Here is a 20399-nt window from a genome sequence, read left to right as displayed (position 1 = left end):
TCCGACATGTTATAAGGCATGCGAAGCAGCTGCGAAACGAGCGGAAGCGAGCGCACCGACGAAGAACGCGGTGTGACGTCATACCAAACGGCAGCCCCGCGGTGTGACGTCATGGCAGATGGCGCGGCGAGTGCGCAAAGCACAGTAACCGTCTTAAATATCTCGGTGGACACCCGAACCCCGCCGTAAAGGAAGGGATAAAGGAGGGAGGGAAAGAAGAAAGAGAAAAATTGATAATAATAACAATTGGTTTTTGGGGAAAGTAAATGGCGCAGTGTCTGTCGCATATATCGTTGCACATTTGAACCGCGCCGTAAGGGAAGGGATAAAGGAAGGAGTGAAAGAAGAAATGGAGAAAGAGGGGCCGTAGTGATGGGCTCCGGAATAATTTCGACGACCTGTGGATCTTTAACGTGCACTGCCATCGCTGTGCACTGCCATCGCTTAGCATACGGGTGCCTTAGCGTTCTGCCTCCATAAAAACGCAGCGACCGCGGTTGGGTTCCAACGCGGGAACTCCGGATCAGTAGCCCAGCGCCCTATCCACTGAGCCACCGCGGCGGGTAAGAAGAAATTTAAAGTTGCATTTTGAGGAAAGGCGCGGCGCTGCGCAGTGGCGGAACACCTGTGGCTCGATGCTACTAGAGGCACATGCGCAGTTGTGACTAGGGAGCGAGCCAGAGAAATATCCGCTGCGAGGCGCGCGTTGTGACGTCATGTCCCTCCTCGGAGTGCGGCCACGGCAAGTTCGTGGCCAGTAAAGTGTTCGCTTTAAAATCCCTTCCCTTATTGCGCGGTTCAGGTGTCCGCCGAAATGCGCCATTTTTCTCTCACGGCCAAAGACGCCGACGTCACCGGCTTTTCTGCGACACCACCAGCTCCTTAACGCTGTCGCGTTAAAATTGGTTTTAAGGAAGAGGAAATTACGCCTGTCTCACATATATCGGTGGACACCCTAACGACGCCCGTAAAGGCAGGAAAATGAAATAAAGTTGGTTTTAAGGAAAGGAAATGACGCCTGTTTCACATATCTCGGCCGACACCCGACCCGCACCGTTAGGGAAGGTAAGTGAAATTAAAGTTGGTTTTAAGGGGGGAAAGGAAACTACGCCTGTTTCACTTATCTCGGTGGTCACCCGAACCACGTGTATGTAAACCGCCATTCGTAGCCACGGAGATGCAGCTTTCCGCTTTCGACCAGGGTTAACCAGTTAAACCACCAGCAGTTTTTAAAGCGAAAGCTTTACTGGCCGCGAACTTCCGATTTCGCCGTGACGGTGCTTCGAGGAGGCACATGACGTCACAACGAGCGCCTCGCCGCGGATATTTCTCTCTCGCTCCCTAGTCACTACTGCGCATGCGCCACTACTTGCACCGAGCCACAGGTATTCCACCGCTGCGGAGCGCCGCACCTTTCCTCAAAATCCAACTTTCAATTTTTTGTTTTCTATTTCTTCTTTTACTCCCTCCTTGATCCCTTCCTTTACGGCGCGGTTCGGGTGTCCATCGAGATACGTGAGACGGTTACTGTGCCATTTCCTTTCCTCAAAAACCAATCAAAACAAGTGAGCCGCCCCGCCGCGGTGGCTCAGTGGTTAGGGCGCTCGACTACTGATCCAGAGTTCCCGGGTTCGAACCCGACCGCGGCGGCTGCGTTTTTATGAAGGAAAAACGCTAAGGCACCCGTGTGCTGTGCGTTAAAAATCCCCAGGTGGTCGAAATTATTCCGGAGCCCTCCACTACGGCAGCTATTCTTCCTTTCTTCTTTCACTCCCTCCTTTATCCCTTCCCTTACGGTGCGGTTCAGGTGTCCAAAGATATATGAGACAGATACTGCGTCGGGTGACCTGCGGATATATAGATTGTTATAGTGAACATTATATGGAAAAATTTCGTTCATAAACGGTTTCCCGTTCAAAACAAAAAATTGCCTGGCTTAGCTTATGGTTAAGCCTAGGATGCGAAGCATACGTCGCTTGGCAAGCGGTACTTCTCGTTCTTCTCCCGTTTCCGTGGCTCTTTGTAACTTGCGCTTTGCGGTCTGGCGAGCCGCCCTCTCCCTGGCCGACATCTCGCTGCTCAACTGACTCAACGAGTGCGTCGCCTTTTATACAATTGCGTGACGTCAGTATCTCCTAGCGGTAGGAGCGGGAGTTAGGCCGCCGGCGGAGGCTGTGCGTCCGCAAGTGAGCGCAGGAGTTGAGCCCCAGCTTTCACAGCTGTTGTGACGTCATATCACGTGGTGCGCCGATGTAGGTCAAGTGGTAGCTACGCGGCCGCGCACGGCGCAGCAAGGAAGAGCTCGGTTGTGCGGCTAGTATACTTCGCATAAAATGCTTTGTCCAGAATAGTGGGGTACGCACGTGCTACAGATAGCGGCAATAGTGACCACGTAGTCTTGTAACCGCTATGAGCCCCGTTCAGTACTGGCGTAGCCGGAGGAGCAGCTCGGTTGCTGCCATGCCAGACGTCGGGAGAGAAAAGCTGCTGCAGCTGAGCGCCGGAGGCATCGGCGGCGTCAAGTGGAGACCAATCCGGTTTGCAGAGGATACCATGCATCGGTACGCGTGTTCCCTGTGCAGAGTGATTCCCAAAGTCACTGTGGTGCTCCCTTGCACGCACGCTCTGTGCGAAATCTGCAAGAACGGCAGTGGACAAGAAGGCAACGGTGGCGTCTGTCCCCTGGACCACGAAAGCTTCGAGGAATACGAGTGCACCAAGATTCTTTCGCCCTTGACAAAAGTAGGGAGTCTGAAAGTAAGTTTGCTGCGCTTGTTTGTTATTTTACTTATGAGTTCGCTATTTTGTGGACGAAGGCTCTCGTCATAATAGTGCCCAATGGTGTGAGCGTGTGCATGCCTATTTAGTTCATCACTCCAATGTGAGAGCTTCCAGGCCTTACGTACTCTATGAACGTTTTTTCGTACACCTGGGCGAAATGAGAATGGACCGTTAGATTGCTGCGAATCATTCCTTAGAGCGCAACTATTCGTCCGAAGCAAGCAACGCAGCGGTGCTACCGTTTATTCGAAGAGAACAGCCGAAAGAGGAAAAAAAAGGGCTCTGTCGTGGTCAGGAGTACATGAAAGCATGAAATGTTTGTTGGTGCTATCGGCGTAGCTCATTCCAGAGACTGAAGGTCTTTGTAACCTCAAAATGATAAAAACTTTGGAGGACGCTTAAGCTTCGTCTTTGAGACGCGACAGCGTGTTGCAGCGTTGCCGAGGGGTGCACGGAACGCCATCGCCCTTTCGGCGCGACGCGTGGCCCGTTGGACAATTTAAAGAAAGGACGCCTGTCTCACATATTTCGTTGGACACCCTAACCGGGCCGTAAGGGAAGGAAAATGAAATAAAATTTGGTTTTAAGGAAAGGAAATGACGTCTGTCTCACAATTCTCGCTGGACACCCGTACCGCTTCGTAAGGGAAGGGAATCACTTCCCTTACCGCGCGGTTCAGGTGTCCACTGAGATGCGCCATTTTTCGCTCACGGCCAACGCCGCCGACGCTGACGACACCGGCTTTTCTGCGACACGAGCTCCTTAACGCTGTCGCGTTAAAACAAAACAGACCATTTACGACCGTTTCATTAGAACCAGGAAACTAGATGACCTCAAACAACTTAAAACATACCGGAACACAGTTACATCTTTCCTCCGCCAGGCAAAAAAAAAAAAGAGTACACGGAAAAGCTATTCAACCAAGACTTATTAAAAACGAGCGATCGTGTTTGGCGAAATGTTAACAGAATTTTAAGTAGATTTAAAACTGGTACTAGTGCGCTTGAAAAATTAGTCAACAATAAAACACTGAGTTGGAAACGGCTAGCAGATGATTTCAATAATTATTTTGCGTGTCGGGCAGATACGGGTTACAATTTTTTTAATATTAAGTGTCTTGACTCGCGGCTTGTTTCAGTCCTTTCTTGTCTCCAACTGATGCTAATGAAATCAAAAACTCTCCTGGCTTTACGTAACAGCAAATCCTCTGACACTGATGACCTCCAAGTTTTCACCAGTAAAATACGTCGCTAATGTAATTAGTCCAGTGTTAGAATTTATTTTCAATAGCTGTATTGAACACGCAGCGTTCCCTAACAGAAGCAGTTTGCCAAAGTCAGTTATTCATAAGGGTGGAGACAAGAAAAGTTTGTCAAATTATCGTCCAATATCTATTGTACATGTTTTTTTCGAAGTGTTTTGAAAAGATTTTGTTCAAGCAGATATCTAGTTTTTGTGACAAATATAACATTATAACGCCCAGTCAGCATGGCTTTAGGAAGAACAGTTCGACGGGAACCGTGCTGGTAACCCAAAAAACTAATTTTAAAGTCCTTCGAGCAAAAACTTCTTACTCTTAGTACATTAATCGATTTTGCAAAAGCGTTTGACCGCATAAAACACAAAATAATGTTGACTCCGTTTCATACATTAGGTGCAACGCTGTGAAAGGTACGGAAGTAGTCCGGACGGGAAAATAAATGGAGGCGTGTTACTCCGCGCTTGCTCTGTGCTGGAGTGGTCTATATGGCACGATAAAGCGACAGCGTGTTGTAAGAAATAACAGTGCATTTAATCAAGATCATGACAAATGTGTCATGTTGTAAGCCTACAGGCAAAATATTCACTATGTTGCGCTCACCCCAAATAACGCACTACTTTTTCGTCGCGGATGCAGGCAGCGCAAACAAGAGCGCTACCTTTGACAATGTTGGGCATGATGTTTGAAACAGAGTATAAGCTCGAGCACTACGCTTTCCGCGGCCAGTTTCATGACATAAATCAGTCTTTATAAGTTCTCGATCGCAACAAGTAAAAATAGATAATGATTTATCTGATATTAGGCGCATCGTTTCAAGAGTTTCGCGAGGTAGTATTTTGGGGGCATTGCTATTTCTTCTTTATGTTAACGACATCGTCTGTATTAGTAATCTTCCAACATTTGTCGTTTACGCTGACGACACCACTTTATTCTTTAGAGCTGCACAGTTGCCAGATCTCGAAAAACAAGCCACAAATTGTTTACAGCCACTGCTAGAATGGAAATGGTCTCAAAATAATTTTTTACACATAAACACTGCAAAAACGAAAGCTGTGCTTTTCAGGCCTCGTAACAAGTTGACAAATCTGGCACCAATCAGTTTAAGGATCGGTAAATCGCTTATCGAAACGGTCCCATCGGTTAAAAGTTTAGGTTTATTTTTAATGAGAATTTGAGCTTGAATGATCACGTCGACATGGTGATGAACAAGCTGTCAAAGGTTGTCGGTATTTTGTGTCGATTGAGGTACTTCATGCCGAAGAGTATTAAGGAGATGTTGTATAGTACGCTGTTTTCTGTTGCAAATTATTGCTTTTTGGTGTGGGGTACCAGGCCTTTTACAAATGTTAACCGCTTGTATCTCCTTCAAAAGAAAGCTGTACGAAATTTTATGAACGCTCCTCGGCTAGGATACACTGATCCGATTTTCAATGAACTTCGAATCACCCGCTTACCACAGCTGTATGACACTTTACGTCCACGGCGTTATAAATCCAGTGTTAATAAAATAATTGCTCTATGGTAAAGCTGTCAGGTTTACAATGCAAAGAGCCAAAGTACTCGACACGAGCGACACCCAAATGGTATGTACCTAGGATGCGAACAAATTATGGCTATCAATTGCTGAGCTACACCCTCCCGCATCAATTAAATAAGGAGTCCGAATTGATGTACAGCTAATGCCAAATTTGTTATATTTTATTTTTTGTTCTTTGAAAGTGCAATGATGAGTACCATTGCAATGCCTCTGTGGGGTGCGTCGGCCTCGTCAAGCCTTTCACTGGCTTTTTGTCGACGCACCCAACATCGACATGATGTTAAATAAACATGATTCTGATATCCGTCCGCACCGTCACTCGGCTGGCAGGCTGCCATGTTCGAGACCACAATCTTCCACGGCCATCACTGTTAACGTGTTTCACGCCGTGCCGAATGACCATGCCATGCTCCGCACAAGGCAGGGTCCCTCAAAGCCCGGACCTCCGCTGCGGACCAATTGCACGTGGGAGAGTTGATTTCGCAACACGCGCGACGCTGTCGCTTGGCTGACATAATGGTTCCTTACTATTTACTAGAGGGAAAGATGGCGGCGCTGCACTTCATCCTGTGAGTTTCTAAATCTTACCCTGAATGAAAAGCTGGCGCCACCGTCTATGTTAGTTCCTTAAAGAGCACTTCATCCACAGCCGGAACACTGGGAAGACGAGGTTCCTTACGTGACTTGACTACTCTTAGCCCTAAAACATACCTATGACTGTGCAAAAATATACTTTCAATTTGGCAAGAATTGCCAAGTTAAAAAAAATACAGATCAGCTGTGTCAGGAAATGAGGCCGCACAGATCAAGAAGCATGGTGATAGCCGCGAGTAAGGTCCTTGTCGATGTCTTTGTCGGAAAAAGAATTTCCCTTCTTTAACTGTATGTCTTAGCCATTGTGTAGTCCTGCGGGATTCGTGGTGCATAAGTGTGCTCATTGCGCTGTTTATCATTCGTTATATTTTTGTTTGCGTGAGCTGTATTTATACGCGTTGTGCGCCAAATAAATGCCAGTAGTTAGTTCGCAGATATGCTGTGTCTGTTTCTTCTCTTACCACCGCTCTCTTATTAGGCCGTGTGCCGTTGATCTGCTTCACTTCCCCCAAGAAAAACTAACTCGCCTCACAGTTCGTGCCTCCGTACTGACACGTAGTTTTAATTCACTACAGCACTTAACCAAGTCTGCTTCCAAGAACTGGAAAGACAAGCGACGTAACAGCAGGTTTAATATCTTTTTTTTTCGTGCCTCACTTGACCTAAAGGGCAACTACACGTCACAGCCACCGTTCGGTTGATGAAAAAGAAACAGCGAAAAGGTTTGGTTTATGAGGGTATAACGTCCCAAAGCGACTCAGGCTATGAGAGACGCCGCAGTGAAGGGATCCGGAAATTTCGACCACCTGGGGTTCTTTAACGTGCACTGACATCGCACAGTGCACGGGCCTCTAGAATTTCGCCTCCATCGAAATTCGACCGGCGCGGCCGGAATCGAACCCGCGTCTTTCGGGCCAGCAACCGAACGCATAACCACTCAGCCACCGCGGCGGCTTAAAACAAACAGCGAAAAGAAAAATTGTTTATATATATATAAACAATTTTTGTATATATATATATATATATATATATATATATATATATATATATATATATATATATATATATATATATATATATATATGTATGTATGTGTGTGTGTGTGTGTGTGTTTGTTATTTATGTATATTAAAGTCTAACGCATCATTTCAAAGTAAAAAACTGGCAAGCAGAAATTTAATGTATTATTTCTTTAAAGATTCGATCCCTGCTGCGGTGGTCGAAAATCGATGGAAGCGGAATTCTAGAGGCCCGTGTACTGTGCGATGCCAGTACACGTTAAAGAACCCCAGGTGGTCAAAATTTACGGAGACCATCACTACGGCGTCCCTCGTAGCCTGAGTCGCTTCGGAACATTAAACCCCCATAAACCATAAGCCATATTTCTTTAAGGACTGCGCACTTAACTTAGTCGCCTACCGCCACTTCCTCCAGTGTGCACTGTGGAAGCTATGCGTGGTTCAGCGCGGTGGCAGAAGTGACATCACCTGCAATCTATCACTGATCGTTGATTGGTTTAATTAGTTTCTTGTTCTCATGCGACACAAAACATTGGTTTGTGACGATAAGCTGCAGATAAATGATGAAGTTGTATCTTTTACTATATATAAATGTTGGCCTCTTGCAATTACGATTATCAACATACCTTATTTTTACTTGTTGGTCATCGAGAACAGCAAGACCGCAACAAATTACGATAACAAACTCAGATTCATGCCGCCATGACCTGCGAAATCAACTTCTCCATCGTGGTAGATGACGCTTAAGAACTTAAATTCGATGTATCGAAGAGCCTGTATCCATGTGAGTGAGTTTGCCTGCGGTCATCGGGCTTATGCAGGGGATATACGTGTGCTCGTGAGTGCATTGGTGATATTCAGATTTGTCGCGTGCCTGGGAAATTGCCAGCAAGTGTGTAATGGGTTTGGCGCCCGCGTCGTTATCGCCATTACTGTCTGCTACAAACAACGAAAAGCGATACACTCAGAAAAGCACGTGAGGGAGACGGAAGCCGCCTGAGTTGTTGAAGCTGCGAAATTTGGGACATGTGGGCATTCACGAGCTTTCGGGCTAACGATGACTCCGCAAATGTTGTCTCTTTTATTGTTTTAAGTGGAATAAAATTTTAGTTTTATATTTCTCGCACGAGGTTTTGTCTCTCGCTGCTTCTTTTCTGAGGTGTTCGCATGCGTAGTTGGTTTCTTAGAGCATGAAATCTTAGTAGCTTCCATTCTAGTAAAGTTAACGCGAACGTCGTCTGAACCGGAAGCCGAACTTAAGCAAGAGCCTGACACCGTACATGAGAGCGACCTTATCTCAAGTTTTCCGGAGGTTTTCTTCCCAATGGTACTGAGCAGAAAAAAATCAACCTCGCGCGGGGTTTGAACCGGTGGCGGTTAATACCCTTACAACAACTTCTTTAGAAAGTCTACAGACTTTCCATAGGCCATAGGCCATAAAGACTTTCCATTGGTCAGAAAGTCTATAGCTGTAGACTGGCTATAGACAGGTCCTAGAGAATAGTCTATAGACAATACAAATTCTATAAATAGTCTATAGACAATGTACAGATATATGGCCCTACACTTTTACTAGACTTTTGTCGATAGACTGCAAATAGACAAAGCAAATATCTATAGGAAGGCAATAGTCTATAAGAAGTCTATAGACTGTCTGTAGACGACTTTTATAAGGGTACAGAACAGCTGCGTTAGCCGCTGCCACAGAGCACTCAGTGAACATCGCCACTTTCTTTTTTATTGCCAACAAAATCGTAGAACCCCCCCCCAACATATGGCTGACGTAGAAAGGCCAAAATTCTCAATTGCCTTGAAGGTTTCAATGTACGGGAGCCAGCCAGAAGCCGGATGGATCCTCAAGATTTATCATTTCAGCATATCTTGCAATTGCTTTTTTAAAATACTCTCCAAATGGCCGTGCGTCAAGATCTGCGGGACCCACCGCCATCCTGCTCCTCTTTATACTTTTCAATCTAAAAGCCATGACAAGATCGTAAAGCACACCAGCCTCGTTTTCAATCGGGAGGTATCTAATGTCCTGGGGTAAAGCGGAAAATTCTTATGAAGCGCCCTTTGAAAGATATCTCAGAAAAAAAGAACACGTTCCAGCAGTCTAAGAAAACATGCTCAATCGTTTCATCCTTTTTACACAGAAAACAGTAGACTCCCCACGGAGCAAATAATCGCTTGTCCGGCAGTCACATTTTTACGGGGCTAAGTTTCGCTCTGTAAACGAAAAGGAAAAGTTTTTGCTGCAGGAGAAGTAATATTTTCTTAACCCTTATTAAAACATCTTGCCCTGGATATGCACTGTACATGGTCCTGTACAATGGTCGAGGGTAGAGTGACTCACAAAGGTCTTTGTAAAGGGATTTTCGAATCACTGTCTTGAGATAATCGGATGAGAAGCGTGTAGGCAGAAAATGACACGACCGTACAACTTCCTTAAAATATCCATGAACAGCTCCTTGAATACGGTGTGATGTGATGACAAATTCAATCCAAACTCTGCCCAGCCTCAACTGAATAACAGTACGTAGAAAGGGGTCTCCTAATCATGTGGTATTCATACGTGGAAGAATTCCACCACTCCCGAGGGTCGAGTGGACACACGTAAAACAAAAAACAAAAAAACGCCATATATTTGGGTGCTGGAGCGGTTCTATCATGGAGCTGCCACCCACACTCTGGGGTCAACAGGGAGGTTATGTTCGGTGGGTACGAATGCCCCCCCCCCCCCCCCCCCCCCCTTCCATAGACGACCAGCGTCCGCACCCGCCGAAGGCGCACAAAGGGATGGGGTAGTCCCTGCCCCTGCCAGGGAGGCGGGGCATGGGCTTTCGCCAGCTGGTGACATCATCAACTCTATACCCCCTTCCCCCCACGAAGGCCCCGTGTGAATAAAATAAAGGTGTTCACTAAATGTCGGAAAAACAAATGGCATAAAGCAACACCTTCATCGCGGACCCGGCGAAAAAGGTTGGTTCAGCTTGTCTGTTCCCAAGAGGGACCCCACACAAACACGGCAAATTCTTTGTGAAGCTTTTGCACATTCAGACGGGAACAGTGTAAGACCTGCGTTATGTACGACAGTTCGTTGGCCAAGAAAAGATTGCATACGGTGGCACGCCCAAACACTCACAGGTTCAACCCAACAAATCTTTCGGTTTTCTCTTTTAATTCAGCAGTCTTTCTTCTTCAATCGGGCTCACTGTCAATATAATATTCAAAAGAGGGACATTTTAGTACTCGGGGTCGTGTCGAACACGTTATCTGCTAGCCGGGAATTCGAGCGTGAACGTGCAAGCAGTCGCTGCGATAGACCCTTTGCACTTGCGTCGACGTCAATTCCAACACTCGAATTCTCGGCTTGCAGATAACGTGTTCGACTAAGCCTCGCATCCATTCAAAAAATAAAGGATGGCTCGAAGATCATGCCAAGTGGTTGCCAATTGTTGCAACCACATCCGAAATTGCTCGCGCGATGCTCGCTAATTGAAGTACTTTCAGCCTGTAGTGACTTTCTGACTGGCGTACTAGGGTCGACTGACAGCTCCACTCTGCTAAGAGGCACGTCCACGACAGTCCCATATTGAGCCCCGAGAACTGCTTTCATACACAGAAATGATCCGTTAATTAATCCCGACTGGCAGGAAACACGAAAAGTTAGACGGCTGAAACCTTCGGGTGAGAAAGGATGAACCGATGGGGCTTCGTGGTGGAGGCGGCACATGATAGTGCGTACTGAAAGGCTTGGTATGGCCTATCTTCTTTCGGAGCTTACTGTCCGTCACCGCATTAGAACTGGTTCATAAAGCCTCATCCACTCTATTTCGGAACCCAAAACTGAAGACGAAGATTGGCTGGCAGCTGTTTTGGCAAAAAAAAAAAACAGCGTGTGATCCTTTTCGCTGACCATTGCGTTGTTGCGAGCTATTAACGAAGTCGTAGCTATTTTCAGTTCCCCTGTGTGTTCGCTCAGTATATTTCAATCAGTAAACAACCCGCTTTGCTATTCCCAAAATGATCGTGCGGATGCCCAGGACGGCAATCTACCCGTATACTCTGTTTGCCCATTTGAGAACCCCTGAAGTGAAAGCGAGTATGGCCAACTTCACAATTGGGGCGACCTCTCTCATGGTTGAAAGGGAACAGCGCAAACACAGGACGAAGAGAGGAACGCACACAGCTCAGGCGCTCTTTCTCTCTTCCTCTCTGCGTCTTGTGTTAGCGCTGTTCCCTTTCAACCATGTTAAACCAACTAGCCCGCAACAACACCCTCCTAGACCTCTCTCGTGGACAGTGACTCCATCGTGCAGTAAAACACAGGCGGGCCGCGCGGTCCGGACCCTTTCCAACCACTAGTGTTCTCGAGAGAGGAGGCGAGGGGAGGGAAAGGAGGCAGCCATTTTCAGTCCAGGCCGAGGCGTCAAGGTGGTTACCCCTGGCTACGGCGAACGCGGGTCGAATATCGACGAGGCTACCGCCGCCGCGGGTCCTCGCACACACACACACACTAAACGAGCAGGCGCCGTCCGGCACGCCCGCTGAAAGCTGTTCTCTGTACTTTTGCCGCGCTTGCCCAAACTCGGCCGGCGGGCCGCAGCGGCGCGGAAAACAGGGCCCTGCTTTCACCGGGGCCTTCGAAGGCCGTCGGCGCAGTGTCGCTGTCGCCTCAGTCGCTGTGGAGGTCACGGACGTCGCTTGGTTCCTGCTCGGAAAGACGTCGCTCAGCCAGGATGTGACGTATGCTGATAGGAAGTGCAGGAAGACGGTGAGTGCCTGCGACTGTTTCGTTTACAAGTGCAACCTTGCCTTCAAACCTTCAAACCTGGTACCCGCCTGGTCTTGGCTGCCGCACACGTACCCCCATGTGACGAACTACAAAACGGGGCTTTGGGTAAATGACAAGAGTGGCTGAGCAGGGTGACGAGTCTTCTAGGCCGCATTACTGAGCGTCTTTTCGTTTTATCCTCTTTCTTAATAAACGCAAAGTATTTAGGGTCATATGCCATTTTTTCCACATCCAGTGTACTTTCCACGCAGTACAATGTTATTTAGTTGGGCTTGAAAGCAGAACTCGAAGAAGACAGCGTTCATAGAATTCAAGGAATCTCCTGCCATGTCTATTCCCGATTTTAACATAGCAAACAACAATTAAAAGGACACAACAGCAATAACAATAAGGGCCTTCCCTCAGGGGGAGCTCTCGGTTTAATTCGCGCATGCGTTCCTACACAATTATGTTGAAGATAACTATCTTGTACTCGTTAGAGTCCCGCTCCTGTCGACCCTTTAGAATGCTGAGCACTTAGAAGGCCTCCTCGACATTCCAAAGAGACAGCCTCTTTTTGTTTCCTCGCATGGCTCTTCAAAGGTGAACTCTGGCCGCTACGTTTTGAGCGGGAAAAATTCAATAACGCCATTAAGAATTTTGTTTTATTTTTTCGTACGCGCTGCGCCTATGAATAACTCTGCTATTAAGAACTGCGTGGTTTCATGTTAAAAACACAGCGAGGGTCTGACCCTTAGCGTGGGCCCCGCTTTCCAGTCGCTTGATGAACCACCCACTTCTCAATCCATTCATAAATTTTATTTTTAAATTTTGTCTCAATCATTAAGAAAGACAATTGCTGCCCGAAACCACCCGCCCTTGGAAGTGTATCACTTTCTGTAACCGCTCAATAAAACAGCTACCACTTTCTGTGTAATAAGCGTAAATGTTTGAAAACGTTGGGGAGAGGTGCTTTGCGAAGGCTTTCGCAGCCAGTCTTCTGTGGTGCCAGTCTTCGCAAAGCACTGCGTGTCATACGGTGGAGCTCTCTCCTGAATGTTTAGCATTCACTTTTCTTCCTTCATGGGGTTAGAAAAGGCGAGCCCGCATCGTGAAAGGTATTTGTAGGAACCGTATTTGGTGATATGGGCTGCACGATCCACGCTGTTTAAATGGCAAATGCCTGTGTGTTGCTTTTGACGTCGAGGTGACAGCGCTTCTCACATTTGCCTTATTGTGGCCAGATGGACTCAAAAGCTCCCAGCCCTGAGTCACTTGTATGCTTGTAAATATGACATAGAGTGTTTATAGTGTCTTTGAGCAGCATAAAATAAAATTCCTAACAGTACACCCTGCTCGATTCATTTCAGTCGCCAAAGATGGCTAATCTCCGCAAAAAAAAAAAATAATCACGTCTCTGTTAAACAAACTGAAGCAGCAGGGTGTGAATATTTTTGAAACATAAAAACACTACTTTCAGGATCTGCTGAACGTAAATAAAGCTAAAATAGCAATGTTTGAAAATTTCGTCAATGCAGTGCTAAAAAAACCGTCGTCCGTTGTCAGCTATGTTAACTTGATTTAGAGAAAAAAAAATCGTGTTTCTCTCCACATTTCTCGTAGTAAAGCAAACTGTGCAGAGAGGAGGATTTGCTGGTACGTAGTAAAGCCAAATGCGTACGCTCTAACAGCGATATTATAGAAAGGGTATTCGTGGCAGGTTATTTTGATTTTTAAATTAGTAATATTTCTTGCACAAGAAAATAAAACGCGCCGCAATAGATACCGTCACATTTGGTTCCGGCTCCTCTAATCCTTATTTCGGCACCTCAACGGCGTGTAATTCTGCTAGTCCTCGCGGATAATTACTATCCGTGGTAAGTTAGCCTATCAAGTTTGGAGGATAAATAACAAGCAAAACAGGTAGTGAGGGATCAATCAAGCCCAGTTATCAATTGTTTAAAAATGCTTGGGATGAGATGTTTCGCGGTATTTCCTTCCGTGGCTGCTGATTAGTTCCAGTCTTACAACTTTCAGTTGGGCTGGGAGCTCTTCCATGCACCGTAGCTTTGACCAAATCTACGGTCTATCCACGACCTAGCATATATGTTTATTAATTCAAAACTTCTACTATATTTAGTCAAGTATACAACCGGTCCGGAAGCATCGTGTCTGGTCATCATCAGCAGTAGCAGTACACACATGAAGTTCACTACAGGGCGAATACTTTTCCGTTTGATCTCGCATTTTCCATTACTTGCGTTGATGCAGAAACCCTATCTAAGGAGAATTAATGTTCTTATAAGATCGCCTTTTTAATTGCCACCCGGCTGTTTTCTTGCAGTTGGCCTGTGTCGACAAATTACCGCTTTCTAATAACAAATGTACTTGTTCCTAAGAACGCAGTTTTTATAAGATAGAAAAGAACAGAACAGCGAACTACACTTGTCGCCATCAGCGGATAATATCGCAATTAAACTGCGGTGCATCGACGCTGTTCTTTAGTGCGAGTTCCAGAGGCCACGGTACACCGCCATTCGATCATTTCATATCGGTTATCAACGAGTAATTTTCGATGTAGAAATCGCAGGTTTGAAGCGAGAGGGGACGGGGGGGGGGGGGGGTAACAGAAAATGCGTCTTTTGCTGCCAGATAAATATCAAAATACCCAGAAAGATCCATAGAATCGATTTTCACTTGCAGTAAAATTTGAATGGAGTTACCCACAAGCTTCCTTTAGCCCTCATTTGTGCTCTTATCCCCACTGCTGTTGTTCGGTCAAGATCTCAACGCTGCTTCTATCAATTTCCTTTCTATACATCGGAGTGCTGTTCTCGATTTCATTTCAAGGCATTCCGCCAGCCTCCAGGTTTTGACCCGGAGGTTAGTATCGAAAGTATGTACAAGTATTAGCGCGTTATGGGATACCGTTTCGGTGTTCACGTTTATGTTGGTTGATGGTTTGGAGGGGTTTAGCGTCCCAAAGCTACTCAGGCTATGAAGGACGCCGTAGTGAAGGGCTCCGGAAATCTCGACAACGTGGGGTTCATCAACGTGCACTGACATCGCACAGTACACGGGCCTCTAGAATTTCACCTCTGTCGAAATTCGACCGCCGCGTCCGGGTTCACGTTTATGTTTTGGATAGTGAGCGTGAGCCAGCAAAGTGCCGGGCTTCTGAAAGTTACAAAGAAAATGAACCCGTGCCCGTTCAAAGTGACGAGCAAATGGCGGAATTCGCACGCTGCGATGTTCATTTTTATATTCTGCGCGAGAAGTGGCTGCCTGTCACCGATGTTAGAATTGCTACCGGACCTCTGCGTTTTCAGAAAAGTCCATCTGCTTGCATGGCTGGGCGGCGTACGTCATGACTCAGCTCGCAATTAGTGTCCAATCAGATCTTTATTGCGCAAACATTTTAACGTCTGTGGTCAACAAGGACCAGAAGAGGGACCGAAGATGTTATTCGCCCCTGAAATATCAGATATGCAGTTTTAAAAAGATGACGAGTGCAGGGCGAAAGTTTCTCAAGCGGAGTGGGTTAAGCTTTTCCACAAAGACTGTAAGAGCCACTCGGTCGAAAGATGTGCAACTCAGTGTTTTGCCTACTCAATGTGTTTAATATCTCGTGATGCGCAAGTATTTTCACAGCCCAAGAGAAAGTAAATACGCACTCCGACAGTCGATGGTACGGCTGATGAGCAGAACTTGTAGCACCAGGAAATACATTTGCAGTCGAACGAATATCCTTAAATAAGTCCTGTAGGAATAAGCTTACTGTATAGCGCACGTGAAATATGCCCCGAAAGGCACATTATCATCAAAATAGTTTATTTACCTGTAAAGACTCCCGATAGAGCATTACATATATAAGAGAAGCGAAGTGAATGTGGTGTCGGATGTCAATCATGAAACCATGTGCATGTGAATAGAAACAGCAGGCACAAATAAAACACAGTTGTGCGTATTGTAACTAACGGTAAGAAATGACTTGAAGTGAAGAAAAGAACAAGTGAATAAGTCAGTAAAGAGATATGGTACAGGAGGTATTGAAAACAAAAAAAAATGATCTAATAAAACTGAATTAATTTTGCAGAATTTAGTTTAGAGGCAATAGTAAAGATGAAAAGGAAATTTGATTTTTGGGGAACGAAATTGGCGCAGTATCTGTCTCACGTATCTCGGTGGACACCTGATCCGCGCTCTAAGGGAAGGTATAAAGGAGATAGTGAAAGAAGAAAGGAAGAAAGAGGTGCCGTAGTGCAGGGCTCGGGAATAATTTCGACAACCTAGGGATCTTTAACGCGCGCTGGCATCACACAGCACACGGGTGCCTTAGAGGTTCGCCTCCATCGAAACGCGGCCGCCGCGGTGGGGTTCTTACCCGGGCACTCCGGATCAGTAGACGAGCGCCCTAACCACTGAGCCACCGTGGCGGGTAAAAAGTTCGTATTTGTCCGCGATAGCAGTTGGTGCATGTGAATGATTTATTCGAGCTGTGCGTTGAGCCATGTTTCTGCTGAACGCTTCTGCTTTTGAACTAACCTTGCGATGATCGGGATGGAAGCACACTTAAGCTGTCACGCAAGTGGGAAAAAATGCAATACAGTTAGAAAACATGTATAGTTTTTGCTGCCGTGCGTCTCGATGCCATGAGTCCTCGACCAATGGATGATTTGATGTCAGTAATGCTCAGCCGTGAGTTTGATTTGGATGTGTTAAAACGAGCAACCCGATTTTCTGTTGTTCCTAGCGCTTATATAAGGATTCCAAATAACTGATGCTTACTCTAGTTAGCGTAGATGAAAGTTTCATATGCGATTAAATTCCTGCGGTGGTCGGTGAAAAAGAGCGATCGTCCAATGAAACCAAATGATTTAGAAACATTTGCGGTAAGTTCCGGGATCTGCTTTGACCAGGTTAGATGCCTCATGATTTCGATTGTTAGGTACTTAGGAGCCATATTCAAAAGTTGTAGGCCGTTTGGTCATAAAAAAATGTAAATTTGTTATTAAAAGCCTTTATTGACGACTTTAGTTTCCTACAAACCTCCTCAGCTGTCAGCATGGAGGGAAGGAAAACTCAGGAGAGGCCCTCCCTGTCCGAGCTCCACGCCAGAAAGTGTGCCGGAAGCCATGTGTTTTCGCGAAGACTACTGGGAGTCTTTGGCCGCCGGCGCAGCCAATAGTAACGCTGGGCGCAGCGGCGTCGTCTGCTACAATGCCTGCTGCGAATGCGCAAGCGCTCTGAGATGGCGGCCAAGTAGAGAGAGAGAGAGGGGGGGGGGTGCAGGGGGGAGCCGGCTTCAATACGTCTGACGTAACTGCCTCTCCTGAGTTATTTCATTCCTCCATGGCTGTCAGGAACGAAGGGTAGCGAGAGGTGAATGGGGCGAAATGATGCAGCTCGGAGGAGTGTAACAATGCTAAGGGGAAAAGGAGAGTTGCGCACCGGTCGCGATCATTACGTCAACAAGAACAGAGAGATTTACCATAGTAGAGACGTACTAGCGGGGACGTAAACGGGATACCGGACGCTGGTTGGGCATGCGCAGTGGCCCCGCCCTTTCCACTGCGCATGCGTAGGAGGTGGTCGATAAACCGGAATATGTCTACGCTATTAGGTATCCGGCATGCCAAATCTATCTGATGACAAGCGGCCCAAAAAGTAAAGAAAGAGCCAGGATCCACTGCATGAAGGGTTGAGGTGGACGCCAATTTTTTATTTTTTTTGCACAAAGCTGCGAAGTGAAGTGATACCGCGTTTACTCGTGTAATGAACGCACTGTTCACTTTCTTTTCTAAAAAAGTATATCAAAATTGGGGGAGTGCGGTGATTATGCGGGGTATAATATTAAGAAAGAATTTTTCCACGAAAACGATCCGAACAAGACTGGAAAAGTTTAAAACGACCTCATCAGTTCAGGCTTAAAAACGGCACTGCAAACGCACTCATGCTACGCGAAAGGGACGCAGATTAAACGCAGGCAATACCAGAAAAGGAAAAAAGAAGAAACAACATCAGCCGGGTGCATATTCCGGAACGGCCACAACGACAAACACTCAAAAGTGAGGCAGAAACCGAAATGAGAACAGCCGCGGCAGTTACGCCATCTCATATAAACGCGGGCGCGCGTTAGCGCCATTAACCCATGTTAATCACAGTTCCAGGAGAACAGTCCTGGGGAGGGGGGGGGGGGGGGGCGAGCGGGAAGACCCGTGACGCCGGACAGCGATGACCCCGACCGGGCCAACCCGGGCGCGAAGTCGTCCTCCTCGCCCCCTTACCTCCCCATCTCTATACCGCTCTGCGTACTAGCGCGAAAGCCCTGACATGACGACGGGCAATACGTGACGCTGGGCAGAGCCCGTCGCCACCACAGCATATGAGACAATAACGCACCTACACGCACGCACACACACACACATACTCATGCAGAGGGAGGCGGAAAGATGTGCGACCAGCTAATGCACTTTGCGCACCAGTCGTCGACCCAATTTCATCACCGGCGCTGCGTACATTTCTACCTTTTCCGTGGCAGGACGAAAACCCACCACCGCCCTCACGACAACGCGTGACCCGGTTTCGAAACCAGTGGCCCCAAATATGCCACCGCAGCCCTGCTGAGGTCCAAGCCTTGCGCGTGGGGAGAAAAAAGAAAGGAGGGCGAGAGTTTTACGACCCGCCGCAGAGCGGCGCCACAGTGCCTCGGGTGGACTCCATAATTTCAGCTTTATACCCTGGATATAGAGCGAGCTGCCGCTAATACCCTTCGGTTAAGTGGGACGACTGGACGGATATTTGCATTCAGAGGCATCCGATGTCGCATTTCATAAGCTCTGCGTTACGCCATACTGCAGGGTCAAAGACCAGGGCGCCCGAAGCAGCTAGAGTGCACTTCCCAGTAAGCACTGAAACTAAACTGGACGTCCCCAGGACGTCTTAAACGTCCCCAGGACGTCCAAGGGAGTTTAAGTGGCCATTGGGCATATATCGAGCTGCACACCTTTTTCGCCATTACTTACGAATAAATTATTGCCGTGAAACTTTTCTTAATCTTTCAAATGGCATGTGTATAACCTAGAGCGCTGCCGTCTCACAAAAATTATTTCTAGCCTTTTTGTCATTCCTGTCTCCCTTCGAACAGTGTTTAACGACACTTATCTTGACCCAAAATATTGGGCCAGCGGTCTTTTAAAAAAACCACTACTGACAACAGCCACGTTTCAGCCTCGTTGCATGCATGAACCCAATTAGAGAATAAGCTACGCAGTCAGGCTGCTGCGACTTTCAAATTCAAATCAAATTCAATCATTATCAGTCTCTACTGTGTAGATCAAGGGCCCCTCCCATTAATAGCCATCTCTCTATCTGTTAATCTCTGCAAGCATACCCGCACGATATCGGAATGGTGCTTTACTGACAGCTACATAGTGCAGTTAAGAATTGTGTAATTTCGTGCTTGCTTGTTCTCAATTTGTTTAATTATTTTTTTTTATGCAATATAATGCACCTCTGCTTGGACCTAAGGGTCCACAGTATGTGCTAAATCAAAAAATAAAATCCATAAGCCAGCTTCTCATCTGAATGGTTACGCTTACGGTCACGCTTACTCTTACGGCGGTTACGCTTACAAACCGTCAACCGAGGAGTATGCGTCACGACAGCTGAAAGTTCGCACAGACAGGTGACGAAACTTCACCGAGCGTCGTTGAATTGTGTGCGGCTTGTTAAATGAGTGCCGAAATACGTTGCACATCGCTTCGAGGTTAACAACACGGCGCAAAACAATCGGTGAACATTTTTCTTCCTTTGGAGAAATTCTTTGGCTGTATCCATTGGTGCGCATATTTCATCTCGAGCAAGCAAATAAACGTGCGGGTTCGTATGAGGGCGCTCAATGGGAATGATAGACGTGTCCTCGACAATTTCGATGTAGAGTGGTTTAATACGCGCAATGTAGAGTTTGCGGCAGTTGCCGAAAGTACGTGCTTATTCCCTGATCTTTTTTCTTTCCTGCCAGCGTCCTCCTAAAGTCAAATAGAAGGCAGGTGCTTCAGATGCCTTTAGTGGGTGGAATCAGGAACACTTTATCGTTCAAGAATCAGCCGCTTCAGCACAGGGCGGCTGTCCAAGTCCGTCAAGCACCGTAATTTCCGATATACAATCCCACCCAATGAGGACTTCTCAGGTTTCAATATTGATTGAAAACAATTTTCTTTTACAAGGCTGTTCGCACCCATTACGTCGTCCGCAGTGGTGAGGCGTGTAACGGGTAAAAATGTATGGACACGCGCTGATTTTACGACCCGGGCAGTCGGAGCAATAATGTCATTTCTATGCCGAAAGAAAACCGGCCATTTTTTTCGGTTTCTTCGCTGTCACTCTATTCGTCTGGTACAGACGTCCTCAAGCCAGATTTAGCGAAGCGAT

The 20399-nt window shown here is 46.8% G+C and overlaps 1 protein-coding gene across 4 annotated transcripts in view; it reads left to right on the top strand.

Moving 5' to 3' along the window:
• The first annotated feature begins 11701 nt into the window (after positions 1–11701).
• The window catches only part of LOC144108034 (uncharacterized), a 47714-nt gene continuing 39016 nt past the window's right edge, over positions 11702–20399 (top strand). For all 4 annotated transcript variants that reach the window (XM_077641314.1, XM_077641311.1, XM_077641313.1 and 1 more), the window contains exon 1: positions 11702–11966. The gene's annotated coding sequence lies outside the window, so the exon portion shown is untranslated. The remainder of the gene's footprint in view (positions 11967–20399) is intronic.

This window comes from Amblyomma americanum, chromosome 10 (assembly GCF_052857255.1).
Source record: "Amblyomma americanum isolate KBUSLIRL-KWMA chromosome 10, ASM5285725v1, whole genome shotgun sequence".
In the NCBI taxonomy this organism is placed as follows: Eukaryota; Metazoa; Arthropoda; class Arachnida; order Ixodida; family Ixodidae; genus Amblyomma; species Amblyomma americanum.
The sequence above is the reverse complement of the archived record's forward strand: the minus strand, read 5'-3'. Positions and strand labels throughout refer to the sequence as shown.